The sequence below is a fragment of the Balaenoptera physalus genome (genome assembly GCF_965194825.1).
Source record: "Balaenoptera physalus genome assembly, chromosome: 4".
NCBI lineage: Eukaryota > Metazoa > Chordata > Mammalia > Artiodactyla > Balaenopteridae > Balaenoptera > Balaenoptera physalus.
In genome coordinates this window covers 102,694,109-102,716,561 of record NC_138891.1, presented here as the reverse complement: position 1 = coordinate 102,716,561, position 22,453 = coordinate 102,694,109, and positions in this window count along the sequence as shown.

Below are 22,453 nucleotides of genomic sequence, written 5' to 3'. Positions count from 1 at the left end.
GTTTGTTTTCTGCTCAGGGAATTTTCAAGACTGGTTTCTGTTTGTTTTTTATTTTAACCATTCTCCCCTTTTGGTTGTTCTTTTAGCAGTCTGAGAGTATGACCAACCAGTATAGCTTTATTCTCAGTTACCAACATTGACATAGGCCAAAGAATCACATATTCACTGTTTCACTTAGTTGAGTCATCAGGCCCAGAGGTCTATGAAGTCACCATCTTCATCATTTGTGTGGTTATTGTTAATTTCATCCACTTGTCTGATCCTGATGGATACAATTTGGCACACAGGTGGCTTCTGACAGGCGTTTAAAACCTTTGAAAAGATATAAAGCACTAGAGAGATTAATGTGATGACTATAAGGAGACTAATAGCCAAGGACTGAAAAATTCCTCAAAGCAGAGATTTTCAGGAGCCAAGATTTAACCAATTAAATAGAGCTCTTTAAAAAATATGACACATGCATTGTATACACACATAGACACATAGACATATATAAACATACTGTTGCAAGTAGAGATCTTAGTCATGTCTCAGGTACAGAATTCAAAAGAATATTTGGATCTATTTTTTGGTTCTGGTATATGGACTAAGTGAAGGTTACTTGCTCAGATAGCCAAAGTTTTTCATTCCATATTTTCCCAAAAGGCACAAGAGCCCAGTCCATAGACCAGGTGGAACCCATCTTTACCTTTAGATTCCCTAAGATGTCTTAACTATGGGGGGGGATGGTCCTGTTTTCCAACAGCTGTTTCAAAACAGAGGGAATCACCGGTGTTCCCCATCCCTCCACCCTCACCCTGAAGCCTTTTGAACAGAATACGGTGACTTAACAAGAAACTTCAACAAACAAAATACAGCATGAACGATAAAGTTGAAGAGCTTTATGTATGAAAATGCACACACCAAAGAGACAGTTCTTGAACTGGGAGCATTCAAGCCAAACACTGGAATGCGGCTAAGGGGTATATTATCATAAAGCAGTTTATATAGTGCGGAGACAGTGACTGTTTCTTCGTCATAGTAATTAGTTATTTAAAATTTTCTTAAATGATAGCGAATTGGTTAGTGGTTACCTCATCATCAACCTTGGGAAACATTTAAAGTTTTGCTTATGATTTCCATAGGCACAAGCAAGGAGTGACCCAGGTCAAGTTAGTCTTGCAAAATAAGCTAAATTAAGCTTTGTTTGTAAGACTTAACTGGTTTTGTCTGCTCAGGGAACGTTCGAGGCTGGTGTCCAGTTGTTTCTGATTTTAACATTTATCAGATAACAAGAGGAGCGAACAAGCAGGAAAAGGCAGCTGCCCCCTTCAGAATCAGCGGGCTTTGTGTAACAGACAGCACGTTCTGGAAACAGAGTTGCTCTTAAGAGCCAATCGTTTTTTCCTTACAAACCAAGGACGCCACTGTGAACGCACAAGACAGGAACAAGCCAGTGGAGGTTCCCTGGCAGCTGGGCCTGCTGAGGACTCAGGGCTTCTGCGGTGAGTGAGGGAGGGGGGACTGCTTGCTGTGTGCTTTCTAGGTGGGAGCAGCATCCTGAACTTCCTGATAAAATACGTACTCAAAGTGCTCAGTGAATGCTTGCTAACTTAGTCCTTGCTGCTCTGCCTAACAATTAGAACCTTGAAAGACAATCTTAACTCTACTATTAGCATTTTAAATATGATATATACAGCAATTTGTTGATTCCTGAGAGTCAACTAAAATTCGATGGTCATATTTTTCTTCTTACCTTGAAATAATTTTAAGCTTATAATAATGGAGCAAAAATAGCACCATATTTTTTCTTGAACAATTTGAGACTTCCTAACATAATATCTCATTTCTCAAGAATATATTAGTATGAATTTCTTACAAATGAGTATATTATCCTATATATCTATATGTAATCACTGAAATCAGGAAATAACAATGATCCATGACTATCATATAACCTTTAGGATCCTTTCAAGTTTCAGTTGTTGCCAATGTCCTTTATACCAGTAGGATGCAATTCAGATTACACATTCTATTTAGTTATCATGTCTCCTTATTCTGTTTTCATCTGTAGCAGTTATCAGTTGCGTTTTCTGAGATTCATGACTGTGACACTTTTGGTGATTACAGGGCGGTTATTTTTTAAAAAGATTCCTTGATTGGGGGTTCATTTATATTTTATTAGATTCAGCCCATGCATTTTTGCCAGAAATATGACAGGTGTGATGTTTTGTTCTTCTCATTGCTTTTGGTCAGGTGTTACATGATTTTGATTTGTTCCATTATTGTTGATGTTAAATTTGATCACCTGATTTAGGTGGTGCCTGACAATATCTTTATTGTAAAGTTACTTTTTTTTCCCTTTGCGGGAAAACTCTTTTAACATCTTTATTGAGGTATATCATTTACCATTAAATACCACAAATTTATCCATTTAAATGTACAATTAACTGACTTGTAATAAATTTGCAGAGTTGTAAAACCACTTTTAGAGTATTTCCATCACCTCCCGCAAAAGATCCTTATGCACATTTGTAGTCAATTTTCATTTCACTCCTGGCTCGAGGCAACCACTGATCTACTTTTTTTCCACTAAAGTTTTGCCTTCCTAGATATTTCTATGAAATCATACAAGATGTAGTCTTTGTGGGAAAGTACTTTGAGGCTTGTCAACATCATTTTCCTCATCAAACTTTCATAATTTTATGGATTCATTGATGTTTAAGGCGTATATATCTTGTTTTTTAAAATTATTTTTTATTGTAATATACTTGATTTACAATGTTGTGTTAGTTTCTGCTATACAGAAAAGTGAAACGGTTATACATATACATATATTCCCTCCTTTTTAGATTCTTTTCCCATATAGGCCATTTCAAAGTATTGAGTAAAGTTCCTGGTGCTATACAGTAGGTCCTAATTAGTTATCTATTTTATATATAGTAGTGTGTATATGTCAATCCCAATCTCCCAATTTATCCCTTCCCTGTACCCCCTGCCCTTTCCCCCTTGGTAACTATAAGTTTGTTTTCTACATCTGTGATTCTATTTCTGTTTTGTGAACAAGTTCATTTGTACCAATTTTTAGATCCCACATATAAGCAATATCATATGATATTTGTCTTTCTCTGTCTGACTTACTTCACTCAGTATGACAATCTCTAGGTCCATCCATGTTGCTTCAAATGGCATTATTTCATTCTTTTTTATGGCTGAGTAATATTCCATTGTATATATATGTACCACATCTTCTATATCCATTCACCTGTTGATGAACATTTAGGTTGCTTCCATGTCCTGGCTATTGTAAATAGTGCTGCTATGAATATAGGGGTACATGTATGTTTTTGAATTATAGTTTTCTCCAGATATATGCCCAGGAGTGTGATTGCTGGATCATATGGTAGCTCTATTTTTAATGTTTTAAGAAACCTCCATACTGTTCTCCATAGTGGCTGTACCAATTTATATTCCCACCAACAGTGTAGGAGGGTTCCCCTTTCTCCATACCCTCTTCAGCATTTATTGTTTGTAGATTTTTTGATGATGGCCATTCTGACTAGTGTGAGGTGATACCTCACTGTTGTTTTGATTTACATTTCTCTAACAGTTAGTGTTGTTGAGCATTTTTTCATGTGCTTTTTAGCCATCTGTATGCCTTGTTTGGAGAAATGTCTATTTAGATCTCCTACGCATTTTTTGATTGGGTTGTTTGTTTTTTTGGTATTGAGCTGCATGAGCTGTTTATATATTTTGGAGTTTAACCCCTTGTCGGCTGCTTCATTTGCAAATACTGTATCCCATTCTGAGGGTTATCTTTTCATTTTGTTTATGGTTTCCTTTGCTGTGCAAAAGCTTTTAAGTTTAATTAGTTCCCATTTATTTTATTTTTAATTTTCATTACTCTAGGAGGTGTTTTAATAAGCTTTCCCTGAATGACATGATAGAATATTTTCATGCTTAGTTGCCATCTATATATCTTCTTTGGTGTGATGTATGTTCAGATCTTCTGTCTATAATTGGACTTTTATTTCCTTTTGTTGAATTTTAAGAATTCATTGTATATTTTGGATTCAAGTCTTTTATGAGATAAGAAAATTGCAAATGTTGCAAATCTGCCATCTTGTGACTTGTTTGCATTTTAAACTGTATTTTGTAGAGCAAAAATTTATAATATTAATCCAATTTATCATTTTTCTTCCTCATGGGTCATGCTTTTGCTGTTATGTCTAAAAACATCACCAAACCCAAGATCATTTAGATTTTCTCCTAGGTTCTAATCTAGGTGTTTTATATTTTGCCTTTTATATTTAGGTCTTTCATCTAATTGAGATAATTTTTGTTTATAGTATAAGGTCTGTTTCTATATTCTTTTTTTTTTCATATAGATGTCTAATTGTACCAGCACAAGTTTTTGAAAAGACTATCTTTTCTCCATTAATTTTTCTTTTCTCTTTGACAAAGATCAGTGGACTATATTTTTATGAGTCTGTTTCTGGGTTTTCTGTTCCATTGATCTATCTGTATATTCTTTCACTAATATTATGCAGTCATGATTACTGCAGTTCCTTAGCAAGTCTTGAAAGCAAGAACTAGGTGCCCTCCAACTTCATTCTTCAATATTATGTTGACTATTCTTGTTTTTTTTTTGCATATCCACATCAATTTTAGAATAGATTTTTCAAGTCTCCAAAACAGCTCACTGGGATTTTGATTGTGGTTTCATTGAATCTACAGATCAAGTTGAGAAAAATGACATTTCAACAACATTGTGTCTTTCAACCCAGTCAAAAATAATGCTCCATTTATTTAGATCTTTTTGTACATTTTTTTCTTCAGTGATCTGTAGTTTTCCACTTGAAGAACCTGTGGTATTTTGTTAGATTTCTAAGTAATAATTTCATTTGTCATTGTTATTGTAAATGATACTTTTTAAAATTTCCAATTCTTTTTGTTTGTTGCTGGCACTTAGAAAAGCAGTTGACTTTTGTATATTGCCCATGTATCCATTGACCTTGCCAACTCATTACTTAGTTCCAGAACTTTTTGTTTGATTTTCTTTTTTGGATTCTTTGTTTTTTCTACATAGACAATCTTGCCCTCTATGAATAAAGACAGTATATACTTTCTTTCCTAGCCATATATATTCCATTTCCTCTTTTCTTATTGTATTATGTAGAAAAACCTTGTTTAGAGAGGACTTCTTTGATTTGTTCCCAGTTCTTAGGGGAGAAGTGTTTCATTTCCCACCTTTAACTACAAGGTAGGCTGTTTTGTTTTGCTTTCTGTATATTTCCTTTATTAGCTTAAGGAAGTTCATCTTTTAGTTTTTTGAGAGTATTTTTCATGAAAGCGTGTTGGAATTTGTCAAATGCTTTTTATACATCTATTGATATTATAGGGTTTTTGTTATTTAGTCTAATAAAATGGTAAATTACAATGATTGCTTCACAAATGTTGATTGAGCCTTACATTTGTAGAATAAAAACTTTGTTTTGACATACTATCCTTTTTTGTATTTCTGAATTTGGTTTGCTCATATTTTGTTCAAGGTTTTCATGTCAATAGTCATGAGAGATATTGGACTATAGTTTTCTTATTATGTCTTTATATGGTTTTAATAATATAATACTAGCCTCATAAAATTTAGTTACAAAGTATTCTCTCTTCTACTTTCTGGAAAATGTGGTGGAAACTGGCTATTATTTCTTTGAATGTTTGGTGGATTTCACCTATAAAACCTTCAGTCTAGTACTTTATTTTGTTGAGGGGAAGAGTTTTAATTATTTCAATTAATTTAATAGATAAAAGGCTATTCAGGTTAACTATCTTAACATAAATGTTAATGGTTTTTATTTTTCAAGGAATTGGTCAATTTCATCCATGTTATGAAATCTTGGGGCTTAGAGTTGCTTGGAATATTCACTTATTTTTCTTTTGATGTGTATTGGATCAGTAAGGATGACCCCTATTGATTTGTTATTCATAACTTGTGCCTCCTTTTCTTCCCCCATAGTTAACCTGATTAGAGGATTATCAATTTCATTAGTCTATTACAAGAAACAGCATTTGGTTTCATTTATTTTCTCTCTCATTTCCCCTTTTTTAATGTAATGGATTTCTGCTCTTATTTTTCTTATCTCCATTCTGCTATTTCCTTTAAACTTAATTTTCTTTTATTTGCCTACTTTACCAAAATTTAAGATAGGCTCCTGATTTTTAACTTTCTTCTTTCCTAATATATATACTTAATACCACAAATTTCCCTATAAATACATTTATTTCTGCACTCCCAAAACATTGATAAAATGTATTTTCATATAGTTCAAAAGATGTTTCAAATTCTGTTGAAACTTTCTCTTTGATTCATGAATTATTTGGAAGTATGTTGCTTAATTTCAAAGTATTTGAGAATTTTCCACCTTTTTTTGTGTTACTGATTGGTAGTTTAATGCTACAGTGTTCTGAGATCTCTATTCTTTTAAGTAGGTATGGTGTGTTTTATGGCACAAAATGTGTTCTGTCTTGGTGAATGTTCCATGTCAATTTTAATAGAATATATATTCTACTCTTGTTGGATGGAGTAGTCTATAAATGTCAACTATGTTAATGATTGGAGCTGTTCAGGTCACCTATATCCTTATTAAATTCCTGCCTTCTTGATTCATTAATTACTGACTATACTAGTAGATTTGTCTATTTCTCATTTTAGGTCTTACTTTTTACCTCAAGTATTTTGATGTTCTATTGTTAAATTCAAACACTTTTAGGACTCATTTATGTCTTTAGGTATTATCCCTGATATATTTACCCCAGATTTTTTTTTTCTATTAATCTTAGCATGCTGTATCTTTCTTCTTACCCTTATTTTGAACCTATCTGAATCTTTAAATTTAAAGTGGGTTTTTAAAATAAAACATATAGTTGGGTCTTATGTTTATTAATTAACGCTGGTTATCTATTTTAATTGGTGTGTTTAGACTGTTCACATTTGTGTTATTGTTATATTTGGTTTAATATCTACCATGTTTGTAACTGTTCTGCTTTTTGCAATTTTTGGTTTTGTTGTCCCCCTATTTCTGCATTGTTGATTTTAATTGAGAATTTTACATTATTCTATTTTGTCTCTTCTTATAGTATATCATTTATATTTTCTGTTGCAAGCCAGTATAGGAATTGAATTAAATAGGTCTTTAATATGATGTTTTATGTTAATCTGTTTAGGATTTGGACTGGGTTTAATGTATACCAAAGGCTTCATATTCCTCTGTCATTCTTTTGTTGTTGTCTCTCTTCTTGACTATGGGGCTTCCTTGTGTGCTCCTTCTCAGAAAGTCTGTCTCTTAAAAGTCTTCAGCTGAAATTTGCTATTATTACACTGTTATCATAATAACAAATATTATGTCAAAGTGGTAGTAATCCATGGGAAGGGTGTGTTCTATGTTCTTCCTATTAAGCTTCTGTCTGTTAGGAAGCTTATGTCTCAGGGCTTGACTTTCACAAATGTTGCTATCTAATCTTAAAGAATTAAAAAAAAAAATTTCCTATTGTCCCATATTCCCTTCTTGGATTCAACATTCCCATTCCTAATCTATTTCCTTGAATCCTTGATCCTTGTTAACTATCCCTTCACCCTTACCTAGAGGATATTGGAAGCCTGGAGGTGCCTGGAGTGCGGTGGAATTTCTTTTCTCCAGCTAGCACCAGGTTTTAGAATTTCATTCAGGCAAAAATCTTCGCTCTAGAGCAGGGGTAACTAACCTCCGGCTGCGGGCCAGTACCAGTCTGCGGCCTGTTAGGAACCAGGCCACACAGCAGGAGGTGAGCAGTGGGAGAGCTAGTGAAGCTTCATCTGCCGCGCCCCATCGCTTGCATTATTGCCTGAACCATCTCCCCCATCGCTCGCATTGCCTCCCGAACCAACACCACCACCACCCCACCCCGTCCGTGGAAAATTGTCTTCCACAAAACCGGTCCCTGGTGCCAAAAATGTTGGGGACCACTGCTGCTCTAGAGAATAGGTTTTTGTTGTTGTTGTTGTTGTTTTAATGGAGAAGGCTTTGTGTATATTTCACAGTGCTGACTTTTCCCCTCCCCTTGCCAGAGCCAAGAAAGGATCTTTATCCAGTTTTCATAGTGAGAACCAGGGGTTTCCTGGAGAAAGTGTGGGGATTTCCCAAGTCTGAGGCCACCAGGGGTTTTCTGCTCTTATGCTAGTCCGCATTCAGCCTCCAGCAATTCATCAAAATCACTGTTTAAATCTTCCTACCAGCTTATGACTCCAGGGACTTCTGCTCCGTGTAAGCAGACTTGGTTGCTATATCTCCCTGGATATGCTTTTTCTCCAGATTTTTTGGTGATGGTTTTCCCTGAGACCTTACTTCTCTAATTGGTATAGGAACAGTCATTAATTTTCAGCCTGCCCATCTTTTTTCTTATTGTAAGGACAGAAATGACAACTTATAAATGAGAGCTGAAACTAAATGTCTTTATTACATTATTTTTAATTCAATGATTTTATAGTATGTTTTAATAGGGGGCTAAATGATAAATTATTATAGGTTGTTGACATTTTTCTAACTCTGGAGATAAAATGGAAGTGAGGGAAAAGAATATGAATCTAAAGGGCTAATGAAAAGCTATGAGAAGTGCTTTGGTAAACAGAAGACTCTAGCCATGTATAGAAGAGAAACTAGCCAGAGCAGAAAGTAGATTCTTCAGGGAAAAGTTTTTATTGATGCTCTTATGTCTGGCGGATTTCCCATAAGGGATTATTGCTTCCTTCATTACCACTGTAGCACAGAATACCTGCTTCTTTAAAATAGTCCTAGAAGACAAAGTCCCTTTATTTTTATTTATTTATTAAGTTTCAACGGCCTTTTTCTTTTTTATTGAGGTAACAATTTATAACATTAGGTAAGTTTCATGTATACAACATTATATTTCTAGTTCTATACACCCTACAGCATGTTCAACAACAAAAATTTAGCTTCCATGCATCACCATACAGTTGATTTCTTTTACCCGTTTTGCCCTACCCCCACCACTTCCCCTCTGGTAACCACTACTCAGTTCTACACATTTCTGTGTCTACACATTTGTTTTTGTTTGGTTTGGTTTGTTCATTTATTTTGTTTTTCTGTTTGTTTATTAGGTTTTTTTTTTTCCACATTTGAGTGAAGTCATATGGTTTCTGTCTTTCTCCATCTAATTTATTTCACTTAGCCTAATACCCTCAAGGTTCATCCATGTTGCCACAAATGGCATGAAATTCATCTTTTTATGGTTGAGTAGTATTACATTTATATACATAAATATATATATACATATATACACACACACACACACACACACACACATACACATACACACCACATCCCCTTTATCCATTCATCTGTTGATGGGAACTAAGGTTATTTCCATATTGTGGCTATTCTAAATAATGCTTTGATTAACACAGAGATGCATAAAGCTTTTGGAATTAGTGTTTTTAAATTCTTTGGATAAATACCCAAAAAAGGAATAGCTGGATCATATGGTAATTCTTTTCTTAATTTTTTGAGTAATCTCCATACTGTCTTACACAGTATGTCTGCCCCGATTTATATTCCAACCAACAGTGTCTGAGGGTTCTTTTCTCCACATCCTCGTCAGCACTTGTTATTTGTTGTCTTTTTGATCAGTCGTTCTGATAGGTGTGAGGTGAAATGTCATTGTGGTTTTGATTCACATTTCCCTAATGATTAGTGCTGTTGAACATCTTTTCATGTACCTGTTGACCATCTGTATGTCTTCTTTGGAAAACTGTCTATTCATCTCCTCTGCCCATTTTTTAAATCAGGTTGGTTTTTTGTTGAGTTGTCTGTGTTCTTTACATATTTTGGATATTAACCCCCTATCAGATATGATTTGCAAATATCTTCTCCCACTTAGTAGGTGTCTTTTAATTTTATTGATGGTTTCCTTTGCTGTGCAGGAGCTTTCTAGTTTGATGTAATCCCATTTGTTTTTGCTTTTGTTTCCCTTGCCTGAGGAGACATGTCTAGAAAGATAAGACTGTCAAAGAATGTACTGTCTATTTTTTTCTAGGAGTTTTATGGTTTCAGGAATCAGACTATATTACAAAGCTATAGTAATAAAAACAGCATGGTTCTGGCAGATACATAAATCAATGGAACAGAATTGAGACCCCAGAAATAAACCCAGGGACATATATGGACAATTAATTTACAACTTCAATAAAGTATTGGGAAAACTGGGCAGCCACATGCAAAAAGAAAAAAAAAAGAAAAAAGAAAAAAAGGAGACAAGACCACTATCTCACACCATACACAACAACTAACTCAAATGGATTAAAAACTGAGTTCCTTTAAAAAGAAATAAGATTTAGAGATTTGAAGGAGAGGGGGTAAATTCTATGGTTATTTACCAATGATGTTATTGTGTACATGAAAATCTAATAGATCAAGAAATCATTGTGACTAATATTAGAATTCAACACATTTGGCAAAGAGAAGATCACCTTTCAAAAAGCTATGGAATGTACTTCCTTCAGCAATAGCCCACTAGAAAATAATATAATCTGGCAGTCAACTCTAGATTCTTAAAATGTCTGGAGATAAACATTTGAAAGTATATATCTAGGATCTTTGGATCCACCACATGCATGCCCCAAGACCATATTTTCCTTGGCCTGCTCCCAGCAATGTTTGAGTATAGTAGAAATTCCTAAGGGTAACTTAGGCTTGAGGACTACCCATCAGCATTCTAAGACTTTCTCAAAGCAGTGCTAAGGTATGATATGCTCCCTATACAATCTTTTCTTCCTTTTTTTCCCATGGGTCTAAAACAGCCTTGCTGCCTGAGAGTTTTTCTTGTCTACTTCTGCTTCTGAGGATAGTCAATGAGATGTGTTGAGAACACACAGTTTTCCTCAGACTCCCACACAGACTGGGAGATAGGGGCCTGATATTCCTGGATGGTTATATTTTAAAGGAATGGGATGGATCTAAGGTCCTTGCTCTAAGTGTCTTTCACTTCTAGTTTGTAAAGCTAGCAAGAGAGCTTTTGAAAGGAGTAGAGAAAGAATGTACAATTATATATTATCTAAAATAAATGCTTTAAGAAAAGGGAAGTCAGAGACCCAGAGTCAGGAAGAAGCCTGTCTAACATTTAGTCATACTGAGGGGAACATTAAGGCCATATTAATCGCTAGTAAAGAAAAATTGCATTAAGAACATTTTACACGGGGTACTTAAGAAGGATAAACACCTATTTACTGAGTGTGTAAAAACATAAGATTAAATGACACTAATTGTGTAGCTTTGATAACTTACCTCTTGTTCCAGGACAAAAAACTTTGAAAAGTTTGATATACTTTTGAAGATAGATAATTTTGAAAATGTAAAATGTTCTTCATGGGGTATTTTTTGAGCTACATGCATTCCTTCTTTCTGGTTTGTGAAAAAATGAAAGAGATCAGGGGGCATTATATCATTGACATCTTCCTCAATCTATATTCAGGAATCTTAAGTTTCATAGTGTGTCTCTCTACTTCATCTCAATCAAGACTTACTGCACATTAGTTTATATTTTATTAAGACCTAAGGTGTAGAGAGTATGACCAAACTAGTATTGCTTTAAAATTTTAACTTACTTTGAGAGACACAAATTTAATGAATGAGAACATCTTTTTGATTGGGTTCTGATGATCCATAAAATATTAACTTGTGATTAATGGTGTGTTTTATCATAACAAAAACAGTCTAAGTAGAGGAGAAACAAATCAGCAAAAGTTTCTTATACACATGAGAAACATACTTCACCTCTTTAAAGGTTATGGAGATGAGGTTCCAGGATTCAGACTCTCTGAGTTGGAGTTAATGTGCATAAGTGTCCTTGGGTTCAACAGCTATGGAAAGGAAGTAGGATTGGACAGATGGAAAAGTCAAGCTCTTATACAAACCCAAAACTCCACAAAGATCTTAAGATTAGAATGATTTTTCATAGTTGTCACAAGTGAGGTTGATGTCCAGGCTTTTATAACCCATATCAATCAGTCATAGTATGTAGCCTGCCCCAGAAAGGGTTGTGGCCTTGGTTAAAACAACTTTCTGCAGTTGAAGTCATTCCTGGAGGGGTTGACAGATAAAGGGTAGAACATGCAGAGAAAGATACCTATGTTTCTTCCTCTTTTTATAAGAGCATTAATCCCATAATGGGGACTCAACCCTCTTGACCTAATCTAACCCTAATTACCTCACAAAGGTCCTACCTCCAAATACTGTCACATTGGAGATTAGGGTTTCAACATATGAATTTGTGGGGGACACAGACATTTGGTCCATAACAAGGGGATTTTGGATAGTACAGCACAACATAGGATCCTAAATTTTATAATCATAAGTAAACAATTAAGTATTCACTATACTCATAAATAATGACTTACATGTCATTATATTATAATATGGTAGAAGAGATATAAACTTTAAAAGTACAGTCCTTGAAATTTCAGTAGAGAAAATAGAACCCTACTTTTAAAATAATGAACACTGGCAAGATTTAATCTCTTTAGAATATTAATTAAATTATACATAAAATATGTTCCCATAAAATTTTCCAATATGGTAGAAATGTAAGGGTAAAAGTAGAAAATCTTCTTTATAGTTTACAATCATTAACTGCACTTTGCCATAAAGTAAATAAATGGTTTTGTAAGTTTTCTATAACTTTTTATAACTATGAATCCTGACAGATTTTAAGTATATTTAAATTTTAGTATTTTTAAAAGGTTTTAATGAAAAATTGAAGTCCATGTTCCAATGGACTTTCAATCAATCCTCTTAGTTTCAGCTCTGTTTGAACCCTTGGTTTAGTTAGCAGGAGTCTTCCACTCCTGGGCTTCCTAAGGTTCAAGCGAGGCTTAGCTTGCTGCATCCCTCCAGTGCTGCTTTAAATTTCAATTTTTCTTCTGGCCTAAGTTACTACTTGTCTATCTGCATTAAAGCTTCTAATATTTTTTGCTGCCATCTTTTTACCTGTTCCATTTGACTTTGTTTATTGATGTTTCAGAAGGAAATGGTATTAAGAATGTACATTAAATGTGTCTTGATTAACTAGAAATTCATGTATAGGGATAGCTCTCAGAGTCATCAAAAATGCTTTTAAGGATATCCATGCCTAAGCTTTTCCCCAAATAATTCTGATTTAAGTGATCTGGAATGGAAGTCCAGATGATTCTGATATATAGCCAGGGATAAACTGTGTATATGGGTATGGCAAGCTCTGTTTATCTTCTCTATTTTTTTTTCTGTAAATCTAAAACTGTTCTATAAAAAAAACTGTCAAATATGATATATGAAAATTAATACATATATTTTTATGTGATTTTACTTTCTTGAGAAACTAAATATTAATGGCTATTGATATTTCTTTCTCTCTTTGTATAAGGAATAAGAAGCTAAATTTTATAGTTGTGTTTTTGCCCTTCAAGTGAATAATCATTTTTTCCAGAGTTACCTAATAAACAGTTTATCCTCTTTTAAAAAAATTGAGACCTACCCTGTTATGTTTTGGGAAAAAATATATTCACCATCCCTTCCCAGTAGCCTACTCAAAGTAATGAGCTATGGATGATGTTGAACAGTTCTAAAATATGCACATTAGTGACATTTAATAATCTTTTATCTCTCAGCTTTTATTCCAAAGTTTTAAGAGTGTGTATATAACAACTTTGTACTCTACATCCTAATTAATAACTCTGCATTATAGTCTCATACATACCTAGGATTTTCTTCTGGATTGTGTCTTAAAACTTAGATTTTCAACCTGAAAATTCTTACCTTTAAATTTTACAGAGTTCTTGGCATATTGATCGTACCTATTTATAATGTAAACTTTAATCTTATCTCCCTAGGCTTGCAGGACACTATATTTGGACTTGGTCTCCAAGATGAGGTCTACACTTTCAAATAATTAGGCAAGTCCACAAATTAGAGGGAGATAATTTTATAAATGTTTGTTCTATTGATACCAAAAGTCACACATAGATACACACAGACACACACATGCACACACACACAAGCATTTAGTTAATATACTAAACAAAAATTAGTATTCATTACATTAATTATGAAGGACAGAAACACTATTGCTCTTGTCCAACTGTTAAGAGAAGGATTTAAATGATTAGTGGCCCTAATTTTTAATGATTTTCCAATTAGATCCCAGAATATGACAATTGGAAAAACAAGGTCGCAAATTCTTTCTTTTCACTCTCATAAAAGAATTCCTGTTTATACATACATGCACATGACCCATGCAAAGATTTTTCTTTTTAAAAAAATAAAATTTGACAGTGATGCTATCAGCTTGTAGTAGAGTAAAAAATTGGAAAAAAACTGTTTTATGTTTATTTCTCAACATGTTTATGTTTAAAATACTTAGAAAGAGAAAGAAAATATAAAATATTTATGTTCAATTATGTCAAATGGTTACTATGTTAAAGACTCGAAAAGATGAGAATTTTAAAATTTATTTGCAACAGGAACTAAACAGCTAATATTATATACATTTGGAGGAAAACAAATTTCCTGTAACAAAAGAATCTGAAGCTTTCTGACTCAGATCCCATCAACAAACCATATGGTGGTTTGTTTTCTCATCACTCTTTGATAGGGAAATAGCTTATCAATTATTTATCTTTCCTTTTGGAGATTTTACTTTGTTAATATGCATAGATAATTTCTCCTACTTTACAAAAATCAAATGGTGGCTACAGACAAGTAAGAAGAGATAACATTAATGTAGTTGTACATTGTTTGTGTCTAAGTGCTTCATAAAATTGTCCTCTGGATATAATTTTCTCAGTTGTTGAAATTACACTGAGTATTATAAAAACCCATTACATGCTAAATAAAACCGATTTTCTTTAAATGACAAGACAGTTTGTAGTGCCATGATCAACTAAATATAAAGTAACTGTAAGTAAGAAACTGTATATCTTTTCTGTCCTAATATTCTGTCTCTTATAACAATACTATGCTGCTGAGATTTACAGGAAAGTTAAGAAAACTCCTGTGATTTTGTGCCTATAATCTTTTTTCAAATCTGAAATGTATATTTATTTTGTAATAATGAATAGAATAACCATTTGTAACTAATTAAAATATAGCTCTCACAAGCAACTTTGGTAAAGTTAGTAGCATAGTGATGATGAAGATTTACTTAACATACATTTTTTTTTTAAACAAACTCAAGGTGGTTCAGCCATGTCATCTGAAAATTTACCTTGTACCTCTTACTGAAATCAGTCATGGATGGCTTGGGGACTGGTGATCTAGGTGCTCTCATATGTTATCTTAACTTCAGGGTTTAACTTCTTTGTCAATCTTTGTCTAATCTTATGTAAAATTTTCTTCTTTTGGTGCAGAAGAACAAGCAGAATACTAGTTGAGTGTATCCACAAATTATTTTGCTATATGTTTGCATTGTCTATCTGTTTCAAGCCATGCACACACTTTAAAGTGTTGTTTTACTTCCAAAGGCAGCTAAGAAATCAATGTTAATGGAATAGTGGTAGAATCATAATGAAGTAAGATAAATCGTTGATAGAAGAAAAGAATAAATGCCTTTCCTTTAAGAATATGTCATAAAATACAAACTTAATAAAGTCTTGCTAAGTAGAAAATTTCAGTTAATCACTATAATCTCTCTAATCATTTCTTTTTAGTATATATAAGCATGTTTCTAGAGAGTTATGATACATTTTTGATTAATGTTGCTTCAATTCAGTGATTTCTCTGCCCCCAGAATCATGTTTACACATTTAATTCGATCCTTAAAATTTTTATCTAGGAAGAAATTATCAGCACCCTAAACCAAGCTTCTCCTTGCCAGAGTGTGAATGACCATACATTCCCAGAGAAGTTGTTTCCCGTACTCACAGAAAGATCATTACTTCAAAGCACACGCACCCCATCTCTTTCATAAGGCTACCATTTGTTATTCTGTGTGTGTGTGCGTATGTGTGTATATATACAATTTTATAACCATCTAGTTGAAAATAAATGGACACATGTCCATTTTAAAGTATAATAAAACAATTAGAATTATACATATACATATATGTACAATATGTTTATATGTATAAGATATACTTCAGTGCATTTACAGAAGAATGGAAACACACAAACTTGTTGACAGTATTTGTCTGTTTTGGGGGAATATAAGAAATTTTTATTTCTCTTTTCTCTACTTTCCTCTATATTTAATTTCTATCTCATGAATATTTATTATATTTTAAATATGAAACAAAATCTTTACTAAAGAGTGATATTTACTCACTTTAGGTGTATTTTTTGCAATATATATTTTTACGTAAGAAACATTTATATGTTGAATAAGAAATGGAGTATCCCCAGATACATTGGCTTTTACATTACAGAAAACAGACCTGTTAAGCAAACTAAACCCGTCATCTGGAGGCAGTGACATATGCAATGTCAAATACTCAGAGAAACCATTCTTTTAACTAAAACATTGATTGATCAGATCAAGGAATATGCCTGAAAATCATCTGCAATATTTGTTATTGAATATTTCCATGGTCCAGCTTTTTTACTGTGGCTCAGTTTTTTTAATGGGTCCCAGAACAGTCTTCCCATATGCCATTTAAAACCTCTGATCTTACTAGTTTTGTTACTCTAACTAGTCATTCATGTTGGTCTTCTGTTAAAATTTATCAATATAACCCTGCCGATGTAGAACAAACGTGGAACAAAGGTGAAATGTGGAACGACGGTGAAATGATAGATTTACCTAACATACACCTTAATAGTTTCCAGTTGTCTCTTCTGATATGCCCTTGGTATTCTTAGTATATCAGCAGTTGCAAACTGTCAATGAATCCTAGCATGCAGAATGTTGTCTCTTCTAAGAACCCATCTCCTATCAAATATTATATTATACAGAATTTTTTTCTGTGTTCCAGACTATTCAAAGTTTTGAACAGTGTTGCCAAATAGGGGAAGAACTGGATAGAACAAAGAATGCTGTGAAGGACTACACAATAAATAGAAGTTTTGTGTGTGTGTGTGTGTGTGTGTGTGTGTGTGTGTGAACTTATAGTCAGAAAAGATGGTGTTTTGACAAAGTGTGTTTTTCAAATGCTAACTTCTCAATGAGTCTTAATTAATTTGTATATCTGGACATGATTCCTATAAAATTTGGGGACTCCTTGGGCATTATTTAAGTTTAGAATGAATAATGAATTAAAATGATAATAATAACTCTGGAAAAAGTAGGTTAAAATATAATAGTCTATTTGCAATGGCAGATCCATTTTTTAATTTGTTCATTTGTTATTGCATTCATTAATTCTCTTGGAGTTTTATTATACTGTGAATTATACAGGAGAGAAAATGATTTGTATTAATATTTCTGAAAAGTAAATTGGAAACCACTTTAGTTTACTGTACCATTGTCAATTTAGAAACATACTTTTCCTGAAAACCAGGCAAAAAAAAAAAGCAAATAAGATACCCCAGAGTGTAGATTGTTGCTTTTTTTTCCTGACGAATCGACTAATTGCACCTTGCATTCAATTTAAAGACTTTGGAGTCATCATTTTTCAAGTAGGCTACCTGGTTGGTTTCTCTAACCCCTGAGGTAAATTTGATGTTTATAGAGCATGTATGTACAGTTCTCACTGGTTTCTAGTTAAAATCATAAAACTTCACCTTCCTTTCTCTCCCACTGCTGCAAAATTTTTAGAGTGTATCATTTCCTTTGAGTTTCATGTAATGACTCAGTCAACACTAGCAGTTTATTCCTTTGGGCCATCGATTGGTGTTTCCAGGTTATTAACTTTCTCTGTTAATTTGTTCAATTTAGATTTCAAACCTTTATGCCCCCTTTGCAAACTATCTGTCTTTTTGTCAATTTTCATTAGTAGGGCATGAGTGCAAACCCACTAACGACAATTCTATTGGTTCATTTGATTGCTGTACTACCCATAGAATGCTCCAGGTATTGGCTGGGAAAAATATAACTCAGTGTAGCATTAATATTGATAATTTTCCTGCCTCCCTTGAACTAATTCTAACCATTCTAAAGCTTTCTGAGTCAAAGCACATAAATCACATCCCTTTCCAGCAGATCAACCATCTTGCGTCTTGATGGTTGAACATCTGGATCCAGCCTGTTTATATTTCATTTCATTGTGTGATGCCAGGTTTACTTTATTTCAAGTTAAGAAAAAAGTTATAATGAGTTTTTAAAGATTTGCTGAGTTGATAAATTTAATTGATTATCCAATTTTTAATGCCAGACCCCAGTGTAGTGATAGATGTATTTTAAAAAATTGGTAGAAGTATAATTTAGGATCAAAAGTTACCATATTAATGAGTAAAATTGAAATAAGAGGGATGAATTTTTTGTTTATGAATCTTTGCAATCAGAACTATGCTAACAAATATTATTAGCATATTTTAATATGCTAATGAAATATAATTTTAAGTATAGTTCTTTTCATATGCATTTTTGTGTACTTAGCAGTATTTTATTTATTTATTTATTTATTTATTTTTGGCTGTGTTGGGTCTTCGTTTCTGTGCAAGGGCTTTCTCTAGTTGCGCCAAGTGGGGGCCACTCTTCATCGCGGTGCGCGGGCCTCTCACTATTGCGGCCTCTCTTGTTGCGGAGCACAGGCTCCAGACGCACAGGCTCAGTAGTTGTGGCTCACGGGCCTAGTTGCTGCGCGGCACGTGGGATCTTCCCAGACCAGGGCTCGAACCCGTGTCCCCTGCATTAGCAGGCAGATTCTCAACCACTGCGCCACCAGGGAAGCCCAATACTTAGCAGTATTTTAGACATCTAAGTTATTCCTGCTATGAATAACTTGTGCAACAGTCTTCAAACTTTTAAGTCAAAGAAAATATTTTCCTTTAAAATTATCATTGTTTAATATTAGTAAAGGTCATTATAGGGATTCATACCTGTGATAATCAATTGATCACAATTGCTTTGATCTTAATAAAGCATACACTTCTTTAAGATATAAAAACTCAAACTACATTGGTATACATAAATTAAATGCAATATAAATGAAATATCTGTCTTTATTATGTTAAACCTAATATTATGAAAGTCTTTGAAATTTCTTATAGTTGCTACCCAGAATTACATGATCCATAGTTAACATTTAGAAATACGTTCTCATTCTAAGTAGGATATTTAGACTATGTTAAAACTTACTAAGAGAATGTTTTACCATCAAGACTTAACAGCATCATACTGGCTATACAATGATATTTTTGTGTTGCTATTTCAAAGTATTTTACAAGGTGTCAGCAGGTAGGGGGTCTTAGATATTAGCCTGAAGAAAGACATTAAAAGTCAACAGAAATCAAAGCAAAAAAAAAAAAAAAGAAAGAAATCAAAGCAGTTTTCTTGGAAGCAGAAATTAACTTCTGTGAACTTTGCAGATACAACTATGTCTTTGCAAAGCAACACTACTCAAATATGAGACAGAGAGAATGTGAGTTTATAATTATCTATGTTTTGTTATAATAAAACATAGCCATTATCTTTATGGCTGAAGTTAATAAAGTAACATATGTGCTTGAATTCTATTTACCTCTTTTGAAATAATAGTACCTTATGAAAAATAAGAAGATAAAAAGCATAAGAAAGTCAGGTATCCTAATGTTTCTGTTTCTTGTCTAGGATTGAGACTAGTTTTAAAATTTTTCAGTGGACCAAATTCCAAGAATTGAACATATTCATTGAAGTATCTGAGCGCAAATATTAAAAATAAGAGAGGCTTCTCTGGTGACGCAGTGGTTAAGAATCTGCCTGCCAATGCAGGAGACATTGGTTCGAGCCCTGGTCTGGGAAGATCCCACATGCTGCGGAACAACTAAGCCCGTGTGCCACAACTACTGAGCCTGCACTCTAAAGCCCGCGAGCCACAACTACTGAAGCCCGGGCTCCTAGAGCCCATGCTCCACAACAAGAGAAGCCACCTCAATGAGAAGCTCGCACACTGCAGTAAAGAGTAGCCCCCACTCGCCGCAACTAGAGAAAGCCCGCGTGCAGCAACGAAGTCCCAACGCAGCCAAAAATAAATAAAAAAGATAAATAAATAAGAATTAACAGGGAAGCTTCTTATCTCCATGAGTTAGATTTAAATGATTTCATAAGTGTACAAAAGAAATACACATTATCAAATATTTCAGTGTACTGTTACTTTCTTACAACTAAAAATTATGCTGCTGGTACATATACAATTTCAAGTTAAGAAATTTAATATAATATAATATGAAAAGCTAATATTTAAATCCTAAGACAAACCATAACGTAGAAAGATCATTTTATATAAACTTTACAATAATAGGAGATATGTCCATACTAATAAAACTAGAATAATAAAATTTCTAAAAGAATAACAGTAAATTTTCAGTAGCATATTTACTTAGAAACACCATTCCAAAATAGTATAGTATTAAATTAAAGTAGTCAATTAATTTTCCACCCACAGGAAATATGTCAAGACTCAAGATATCACTAAGTAACACACTAGGTCAGGAGCAGAATACATTTTTATAAATAACATGCAGTGGTAATTATTGTAGTTTTCATTAAATTCTCAGATTTTTTTCTTCTTTTTTGTGGGAAAAGAGGATATTCAGTAGTTAAAATCAGTTTATGTAGCTCCAGTAAAGTGTAATAGACCAAATTTAAATGGGAACTTTGTAGAGTTAATACAGTAGTTTTACAGGAATGTTAAAGTATTGAAAAATCAATGAATCAATCCCATCCCCCAAAGACATTACATAGTATCTGATTTATTGATCTTAGATGTGGGGGAAAAGGCTGGATTGTCTTTATAGATTACTTCAAATATTGCTAACAAGTTACCTTCTTTTATGAATATTTAGAAAGTCTGCAAGTTTATAAGTTAACTCAATGTTCCTGCAACTGACATTTTCAAGAAAGCATTTGGATATAAAGCAATGATGTAGAAAATATAAATAGCTACTCTTAGAAAAACATCAGCCTTGACTCAAACCAGACAACTTTGTTCTCTGCCTCCTCGTGAGTCAAATGGAGACATTCATACCTCTGCCATTTCTCTTCACAGGCACAGAGATGTCCTCACACACTTGTTAAGTATGCTCTAGCAGGATGACATGTAAATCAAACTTAGTAAAATAGTATATATATATATATATATATATATATATATATATATATATATATATATATTTTTATGGCTGTGTTAGGTCTTCGTTTCTGTGGGAGGGCTTTCTCTAGTTGCGGCAAGTGGGGACCACTCTTCATCACGGTGCACGGGCCTCTCACTACCGCGGCCTCTCTTGTTGCGGAGCACAGGCTCCAGACGTGCAGGCTCAGTAATTGTGGCTCACGGGCCCAGTTGCTCCGCGGCATCTGGGATCTTCCCAGACCAGGGCTCGAACCCGTGTCCCCTGCATTGGCAGGCAGATTCTCAACCACTGCGCCACCTGGGAAGCCCAAAATAGTATATTTTTGTTCAAGACTCTTAAGATCGTGCCTCTACATTATTCTAACCCCTATAGCTATAAGAATTCCTAGTTTAGTACTCAGCAAGTTAGACTTGTCAGTTCTGCTTTTGGTATTATTCTGACCTTTTCCCTACAGTTTCTTATTAACTGAGTTCCTGCCACTGTCCAAATTCCTAGAATCTTGTGTCATTGCCTCTAAAAAGAGTACTTAGAGACAAGTCCTCTGCCAATTTCAGAGATGGTAACTTCAAGACAAATCAGTGGGGATTGAAGCAAGAGGAAAAATTCAGTTGGATGAAGTTAATGGGGACAAAATGTCAGCAAGGCTTATATGATAGGTTGTATCTAGAAAGCAAGAAAATTTACTGTAAGTTTGAAGTTACAGGATGAACTACAAACAGGGTCTCAAAGGAGAATTGATTCTAAAAACACATCTAAAGAATGGAATCAAGTCTGCATTAGTGTACAAGATCAGAATCTAATTAAGGATAGATGTCAGTAGATCCTGAAGCTCCAACAATAGGAATTATCCAGCTTTTCCTTTGATCTGAGATAACTCAAGTCTTCATCAGCTATCCTACACTTGGAGAATGAAAGGGATTGGATAGGGATTATTTGTAAACCATAAATAGTCAATCTATCAAGAAATATTATAGTCAATCAATGAAATAGCTATATTCCTATTGTCTCAAAACTTGCCTATGCAAGAGAGCAGGAAAATAGAAAATGGAGACAGGATTTACTTCGTTATATGGCTGACAAGCCATCTTTATTTATTCATCTATCAATGGAAATTTGTTTCCAAATCTTGGTATTTGTGAATATTGTTACAGTGAACATAGAAGTGCAAATAAATTTTCAAGATCCTGATTCTTTTGAATAGTACACCCAGAAGTAGGATTGATGGATCATATGATAGTTCTATTTTT